This window comes from Chiloscyllium punctatum, chromosome 15 (genome assembly GCF_047496795.1).
Source record: "Chiloscyllium punctatum isolate Juve2018m chromosome 15, sChiPun1.3, whole genome shotgun sequence".
Taxonomy (NCBI): Eukaryota; Metazoa; Chordata; class Chondrichthyes; order Orectolobiformes; family Hemiscylliidae; genus Chiloscyllium; species Chiloscyllium punctatum.
In genome coordinates, this window is record NC_092753.1 from 84,932,143 (window position 1) to 84,941,412 (window position 9,270).

The 9,270-nt window shown below is 40.1% G+C and overlaps 1 pseudogene; it reads left to right on the forward strand.

Annotated features, from left to right (window-relative positions):
- The first annotated feature begins 451 nt into the window (after nucleotides 1-451).
- On the forward strand, nucleotides 452-581 carry LOC140486556 (U2 spliceosomal RNA; annotated as a pseudogene).
- The last annotated feature ends 8,689 nt before the right edge of the window (nucleotides 582-9,270 follow it).

Below are 9,270 nucleotides of genomic sequence, written 5' to 3' on the forward strand. Positions count from 1 at the left end.
CATGGTATGACACACAGATTCAAAAATGAAACTAAACTGCGTCCTCTCCTTCTTAAGCCACACAATATATACAGAAATACAAATCAAACTTAAAGCCGTGTATGGTTCTGTCCATTCTGAACTGAAATTTTGCACGAAAAATTAAAATATAGCATTAAGCATTCGTAACAACCGAAACAAGGAAATTTGCTAAAGATAATTCCATCATCCCCCAGGCTGTCTTTAATTCTCCACTTTGTTGATACCTGTGCTTTCTGTATGATAAATGTAAGCGTTCTACTTAAAATGATTTTGGCTACCTTCATTCAGTTCTTTCTGGATGATGGCCTACAACACAGGACCCTTTCTAATTTGAGGCTAAAGTAGACAGTTTTTTTAATCAGTAAGTGGAGTTGACGATTATCAGATGAGCCATGGTCTCATTGAATGGCAGAGCAGACTCTATGGGCTGATCACTTCTCGGCCTTTTGGCTAAGGTCATGTGTAGTTCTGTTCTTTAATATGTGATAGGTCCATGAATTTGGGACTGAATATTAATTTGATTTTATGGGCTGAATGGCCTATTTCTGCTGCTACATCTTATAGTTTTATTGACATTAATTAGTAATTTCTCTAAAGTTTTAATGTGGCCCAGATGGGGATGAGGATTAATGTACTGGTGTACAGTATAAGGATTCGGAGAGCTTTTAGGTGTGCTGAAATTCCTTTGAAATTGAACAGTCAGAATATCGAGAGAAATGAGCTGCTGAAAATTGGCCAGTTCATTTTCTCTACGCATGAAGCCAAATGCCAGTTTTATGTATGGTGAAGAAACTGTAAGAGATTGGGTAACCTGAATGCCAGATATGTGAATGCCCTTTTTAATTATCAAGGCTCTGTGTCTTTGGTAACTTGCAAAATGACAAATAATTGTGGCTGAATGTCTACATATCAAACAAATGGAACCAAAGAACAATGGCTTATGGTGTGTCTTCATACTATGGACAATGTGTTGATAATAAGGCATTTATTATTTTAGGGTTCCCTTTTCATATTGAAATGATAGAGGATGCCTAGATGTGCATTTGTTGTTTTTAATACGTGGTGGTCATTGCACACTGACTAACTACCACTCGATCTTAGCGGGGAGTTTATGGTAAAATGTACCATTCATCCTAGCATTCAGAAGGCATTCCATTACCTGCCCCGAGCTCAACCTGGTGTTTATGGTTCTTCTTTCTTTTCATGCCTACTGGTAGATAAAGTATGTGCTTTCTCCCATTGTAACAGTCAGACTTTCCTAGTACAGGTCACTAACCTGTCACCAGAGATTATAATGTGAGGGGTGCCACTCAGCATCCAACTGGACTGACTGCTATCAGAGTGGCAGAAGAATTTAGCCACAGTAGGAATGCACCTTGCCTTGGCTCTCAAACATTGGAGTCGGACTCAAACTCAGACCTCCTGGCTTAGAGGAAAGGGTGTTACACTGTGTGCCAACAGACCTATTCTCTTGTGTTTACTAATGGTCTAATAATCAAATAGTAATTATCTTCAGAAGGCAGAGGGAGAGCTGAGCAGAGTAAACTTCTCGGCAAGGATACATTGGTGGAAGCATGGTGCTACAGATTCAATAACCTGAAGTCAGGTCAGCAATACTATGAATGATTATCCTAACGTGTGGCTTATAAATAGGAATTAAGCTCTCAGGCCTATCTTTGGAGATGGTTTGTCACCAGAATACCCTGTATCAGCACAAAGTATCTCAGGAAGTGTCAAAAGTTCTTTACAGTGAATGAAGTATAATCACTGTCAGCCAGTACAATTTTTCTCATGACTTTGTGTTGACAATGAAACATTTGTGAGTTAAAATTCAGCAGAATTGCTACAATTATGTGTTACATATACTTGCAGATTGCTATGTCTCAGTCATAGAGCTGTACAGCTCGAAAACAGCCTTTGGTCCAACTCATCCATATCAACCATCCATATGGTTTTGGAAAGAATTCTGAAGGATAGGATCTATGACTTTTAGGAAAACCATACCATGATTGAAGGCATGGTTTTGAGAGGGGCAGGTCATACCTCACAAATCTTATTGAGTTCTTCGAGGAGGTGACAAGACAGGTTGATGAAGGCCGAGCAGTGGATGTGGTGCATTTGGACTTCAGCAAGGCACTTGATAAGGTTCGCCATGGTAGGTTCATTCATAAAGTCAGGAAATATGGGATACAGGGAGATTTGGCGATCTGGATTCAGAATTGGTTGGCTGTCAGAAGGCAGAGAGTGGTTGTAGATGGAAAGTATTCTGTCTGGAGGACAGTGTTGAGTAGGTCCCGCAGGGCTATGTTCTTGGGCCTCTGATGTTGGTAGTTTTATAAATGACTTGGACGATGAGGTTGAGGGGTGGGTTAGTAAATTTGCAGATGACACAAAGGTTGGAGGTGTCGTTGATAGTATAGAGGGCTACTGCAGGCTGCAGTGTGACATAGACAGGATGCAGAGCTGGGCTGAGAAATGACAGATGGAGCTCAACCTGGATAAATGTGAAGTGATGCATTTTGGAAGGTTGAATTCGAATGCTGAATATAGGATTAAAGACAGGATTCTTGGCAGAGTGGAGGAACAGAGGGATCTAGGTGTGCAAGTACATAGATACCTCAAAGTAGTCACCCAAGTGGATAGGTTTGTTAAGCATATGGTGTTTTGGGTTTCATTAACAGGGGGATCGAGTTTAAGAGTTGTGATGTTTTGCTACAGCTCCACAAGTCCCTGGTGGGACAACAATTAGAATATTGTGTCCAGTTCTGGTCACCCTACTGTAGGAAAGATACAGAGGCTTTGCAGAGGGTGCAAAGAAGGTTTACCAGAATGCTGCCTGGACTGGAAAGCTTGCCTTATGAAGAAAGATTGAAAAAGCTTGGACTTTTTTCTCTGGAGAGAAGGAGGAAGAGAGGAGACCTGATTGAGGTATACAAGATAATGAGTGGAATAGATAGAGTCAATAGCCAGAGACTTTTCCCCAGGGCAGGTTTGACTGGTATGAGGGGTCATAGTTTTAAGATATTAAGAGGAAGGTATAAAGGAGACATCAGAGGTAGATTCTTTACGCAGAGAGTTGTGAATGCATGGAATGCGTTGCCAGCAGTGGTGGTGGAAGCAGAGTCACTGGGGACATTTAAGCGACTGCTGGACATGCACATGGATAGCAGTGAGTTGAGGTGTGCATAGGTTAAGTTATTATTTTTTACATTAGGATTAAACCTCGGCACAACATCGTGGGCCAAAGGGCCTATTCTGTGCTGGATATTTCTATGTTCTATGTTCTATATCCTAAATGAATCTAGTCCCCATTTGCCAGCATTGTGCCCATATCCTTCTACAGGCTTCCTATTCATATACCCATCCAGATGCCTTTTAAATGTTGTAATTTTCCCACCTTCTACCACCTCTACTGGCAGCGAATTCCATATACGCACCACCCTTTAAGTGAAAAAGTTGCCTCTTAGGTCTCTTTGAAATCTTTACCCCCTCAAATTAAACCTATGCCCTCTAGTTTTGGACTTCCCTACCCTGGGACAAAGATATTTATCCGATCCATGCCCCTGATCATTTTATAAATCTCTGTAAAGTCTCCCCTTAGCAACTGACACTACAGGGAAAATAGCCCCAGCCCACTCAATCTCTCACTATAACTCAAACCCTCCAACATTGGCAACATACTTGTAAAGTTAAAAATCACACAATACCAAGTTATAGTCCAACAGGTTTATTAGGAAGCACTAGCTTTCAGAGTGTTGCTCCTTCATCGTGTACAAAACATTCTTGTAAATCTTTTGGAAACCCTTTCCAGTACATGGAATAGTATAGGTTAGATGGGCTTCAGATTGGTATGACAAGTCAGCGCTGCTAAGTTCTATGTTCTAAGTTTCACAACATCTCTCCTACAGCAATGAGATCAGAATTGAATGCAGTATTCAAAAAGTGGCTTAACCAATGTCCTGTACAGCCACAACAAGACTTCCAATTCCTATACTCAATGCACTGACCAATAAAGGCAAGCATACCAAATATCTTCTTCACTATCCTATCTACCTGCAGTTCCACTTTGAAGGGTCTATGAACCTGTACCGCAAGGTCTTTTTGTTTGGCAAAACTACTCAGGACCTTACTATTAAATGTGTAAGTACTGCCCTGAACTGCTTTGGCAACTTGCACCTAAGATCATTGTACTCAGTTAAGAGGATGCTAGATTAATGCTCAAGGGGAAAAGGAAGTGAAAGTTTTGGCAAGGAATTAAATTAAGAAGGTGAGCCAAGGATCGTATGGCCCATAAACACTGGCATGAGTCTATGTGCCCAAATGGTCCCAATCAGTGCTGTAAATACTCTGTGATACTTCACCCATGAATTTGTGTTTACTCACTGCAAGACTGCACAATTCATATGAACCAAATAGAAATTATCTATGCTTCTCTTTCTGGCTTGGTGTGGAGACCTTTAAGTATCAGTAATGGATTTGTCTGAAATTAAATTCTGTGAAGTTGCAGTAACAGTTGATGAGAAGCTGAAAATGTCATTACATTTGAAAAGGAGAGCTAAAAAGATAAATTATATTTTTTTAAAACTTTTATTGCATGTTAACAGAACCACGGCTGTGCACTAATTGTCACAAGTTCTGTGATGGTTTCATGCTCAAATTCACAGGCTATAAGGGTAATCAGCTGACATAAGTTTGTTGTTACCACATGTCATGTGTGTGATTACCATTGCATAACCCCTCTACAATCACATGGACAGTTTTCAGTCTGACAATGGGGGATTAGGGTGTATGTATCCCAAAACAATATTAATTTAATATTGGCATTACAGAAAAACAGGAGAAAGTGAGGACTGCAGATGCTGGAGATCAGAGCTGAAAAATGTATTGCTGGAAAAGCACAGCAGGTCAAGCAGCATCCAAGGAGCAGGAGAATCAACGTTTCAGGCATAAACCCTTCTTCAGGAATGAGGAAGGTGTGCCAAGCAAGCTAAGATAAAAGGTAGGGAGGAGGGACTTGGACCTGCATGTCCTTGGCGGAGTGGGAGGGGGAGTTAAAGTAGGCAGCCTACTTACGGAACGTTTCAGAGAACACCTCTGGGACACCCGCACCAACCAACCCAACCGCCCCGTGGCCGGACACTTTAACTCCCCCTCCCACTCCGTCAAGGGCATGCAGGTCCTTGGCCTCCTCCATCACCACACCATGGCAACACGACGCCTGGAGGAAGAGCGTCTCATCTTCCGCCTAGGAACCCTCCAACCACAAGGGATCAATGCAAATTTCTCCAGCTTCCTCATTTCCCCTCCCCCCACCTTATCTCGGCCCCAACCCTCGGACTCAGCACCACCTTCTTGACCTGTAATCTTCTTCCTGACCTTTCTGCCCCCACCCCCTCTCCGGCCTATCACCCTCACCTTAACCTCCTTCTACCTATCGCATTCCCAACGCCCCTCCCTCAAGTCCCTCCTCCCCACCTTTTATCTTAGCCTGCTTGGCATACCTTCCTCATTCCTGAAGAAGGGATTATGCCCGAAATGTCAATTCTCCTGCTCCTTGGATGCTGCCTGACCTGCTGCGCTTTTCCAGCAACACATTTTTCATTACAGAAAAACATGTTATTTTTGAATTTCACGGAGCTAAATGGCTTAATTTTAATCAACACAATCAGACATTGCAGTCAAGAGTTAGCAGTCCATGTGAGCATTTATATTTGCTCACAGGTTTTCTATTGTGTTTTGCACTAAACTTGTCGCGTTTGGAAAGCATTCTTAGCACAATATATGAGACTGAGGACCTGTGTGACTCAACTCAGTAATCGATCAGGTTGAACAACCTCAATTCAGAGACCTAGCCAGATATTCCACCATCAAGAGAGAAGGCAAGAAACTTCCCAACTCAGCAGAAATGTAGTCCGTACAAACACACTATTTTTGCTCTGGCAAGGGTTTGGTGAGATCATGTTGCACCAACTGATCCCAACAGCGACATGCATGCAGCAGCAGAGGGGAATGAGTGCCAAGCTGGGCTAATTAGAAACCCCATCTTGGCTCCATGCAGTTTTATCCCAAGTATCTCAAAATATCATGAAGCCCTCAAGCTCTCACTGCACGTAATCCTTGAGCTCCCCTTTCTCTTTATGCCCTCATGCTCATTCCATTACTCCCCCTTCCCCACACCACAGAATTCTCCAAGCTCATATTCAGTATGCACTATTGTGTCAAAATAATAACAATGGCAAGTTTTAAATTGCATTTGAAATGCATTTATCCAAAAATCTCCTTTGAAAAATCGTGCTGCTCTCAAAGCCTCATTAAGGTGTCGCTCATTCATAATGTTAATACCAGTACCTTTCAGTCAGTTTCTCACCTGGTAATCTTGCCCAAATGAGTGTACAGGTATTGAGAAAAGCAGACCAAAGAAAGTATAGCTAATTACAACCAAAGCAAACACTTCACTTCATCCAATGAAAATGACTTCTCCTGAACAAATCTAACTGTGAATCTTCGAGCTCAGTCAATCAGTTAAAATTAGGTCAACTAGATACTGCATCAAAAAAGAAATCTATGGGGCTGAATCTTGTCATATTTTGGCTGTGAGAATTTCATTAGGTATACCGGAGGGTTCCTCTCCAGTGGGATTTCTGTCTTGCCAAAAGCACCTCACCTCTACTGTGACATTCTCATCCGATTCTAGCCTGATTCTACCTCGCTACACCGAGAGCTTAGTTGGCTGGATACCTGATTTGTGAAGTGGAGTGATGCCCTGCATTGACTGAGGTTACCATGAACGATTCTCCTTCTCAACCATTCCCCTCACCTGAGGTGTGTGAGCACCCTCAAGTTAAACCAACACCAGTCACCTCTCTCTAATGAGGGAGCAGCTGGATAGTCTGGTGAGATAATGGCAACTTTATCTTTTATACCCAGAAGAACTCACCACTTGAATAGACTATTCAAAACTAAACATGAAATAGAAAATTTAGAGGAAGAAGATGCAGATATGGTTCAGAGTGAGGGCATTGTACTGATCACAAGATGTTTCAGGGAAGTAATGAAGGAATTTTGGCAGAATCCTTTAATTGGGCAGTATTAAACAATGGATGCATATCTATGTTTGTGGGAATAGACTGACTAAAATACCATCTGGATATTGGGAATAATAAGGATTGGAACAAAGTTAACAAATTTGAGAGTTGCACCAATTTCAGATTTTGGGATGATAACATGTGAACATATTTTTAAGAAGTGGCCATTCCTTATAATATAGCCAGATTTAATCATTTCATTAGCATAGTGTAGTATCCAGTGAAATGCTGTTGTTATTAACTAAGTACAGAAAGCGCAGATGAAACAAAATATGGAAGTTGACAAAGCTATTGTATTTAGGAAATCTGAGAATTTGCAATTTATGCAATCAGACCAGTATTATAACCCTTTCATGGAACATAACCAACCCACTGAAGAAGTTAAAGGAATGTTAATGACTCTGGGGTGGAAATGTAAAAGATAAAATCAATTGTGTTAGAACTGCATTTGTCCATTTGTCCTCCTAAAGGCTTAAAGTTTTAGTAAAGGATGCAGAAATGAAGGGTGCAGAATAAAATGAGTTTACAGAAGAGATAAATGATAAATGCAAAAAATTGTAAGGAATACCAAAAGACTCTGTAAGAGCCTATAATAAGTCTTGGTTTGGAGATACCAGTGTTGGATTGGGGTGGATAAAGTTAAAAATCACACAACACCAGGTTATAGTTCAACAGGTTTATTTGGAAACACAAGCCTTTGCAGCGCTCCAAAAGCTAGTGCTTCCAAATAAACCTGTTGGACTATACCTGGTGTTGTGTGATTTTTAACTTTGTACACCCCAGTTCAATACCAGCATCTCCAAATCATGACCTTCATCAGGAGCGCTGCTCTTTCATGAGCCAGCTGATGAAGGAGCTGCGCTCCGAAAGCTAGTGTTTCCAAATAAACCTATTGGACTATAATCTGGTGTTGTGTGTGATTTTTAACTTTATAATAAGTCTATTCTTGGTATGGGAATTCAATTGGGTAGTGGATCAGAATCTAACTGTGTAAGATGAAGAAAAAAGATGTCATTTTACATTTTGTAGATTTTGCAGCTAAATCTAGTCTGTCAACAATGATATTCCACAGCTGAGGAAAAGCAGAAAATTAATTGAGAAATTTAATGGGGTAATTAAATTGCTTACACATGCAAACTAGACTAGATGCATGCTATTTTACTGGAGTTAAGCACTATCTTGAAAGAAGTTACTGTTACAAAAATTCTGAAGACAAATTTACACATTCAAAAGATTTAACTTATAACTGAATACTCGCAGATTTCCAGCCTGGCTGAGCCAGAAGGAATGAAATTAATAATTGTTAATGACATCTCACACACTGCTTTTCCCAATGGTTATTCGAGTACAGCAGGATTCATTATATCTTTGGTGTGAATAAATGACAAATGTTGTCCATTACCTTGGAAATCAACAAAAACATCAGAAGAGTTGTCAAAAGCACCTTAGCTGTAGATACTCTTGCACTAATAGATGCAATAGACATAATTGTGTATTCATCTAGTATTTCAAAGGAACCTTTATTTAAAGTGCAACATTTGGCATGCTACATTGATAATCGTTCATTCTGAAACAATGCCTGAAAAGATTGATCTCATGTATATAAAGGAGATGTTAAAAAGCAAGGATATTTCATAAACAAAATAGATTGATGCATGTAAGCAACAATTGGATTGGTTTACCAAATGAATTGCTTATTTGAAGAAAACTGTTGAACATCTTGTGTCCCCATGAATTATGAGAACAAATATATATTCATATTGTAATCTTATTGATTTTTGTTTTGCTTTCAGTCGAGCTGGAATATATGATTTGTTAAAGATTGTATAACAATGCATAAAAAACATATGATCATTTTTTATACTTATGAATCATTAATTATCTTGATTGAAAAACAAGAATCAATGACAATCTAAATCTATTAAAAGGATGCTAAGTATTTAGGATGTGGAGATGCAGGTGTTAGATTGGGGTGGACAAGGTCAAAAATCAAACCATACCAGATTATAATCCAACAGATTTATTTGCTATCATAAACTTTTGGAGCGCTGCCCCTTCGTCAGGTGAAGTACCTGACAAAGGGGTAGCACTCAGAAAGCTAGTGAATTCAAATAAACCTGTTGGACTATAACCTGGAGTCAAGTCTCTAGAAGTTAAAGGTAAC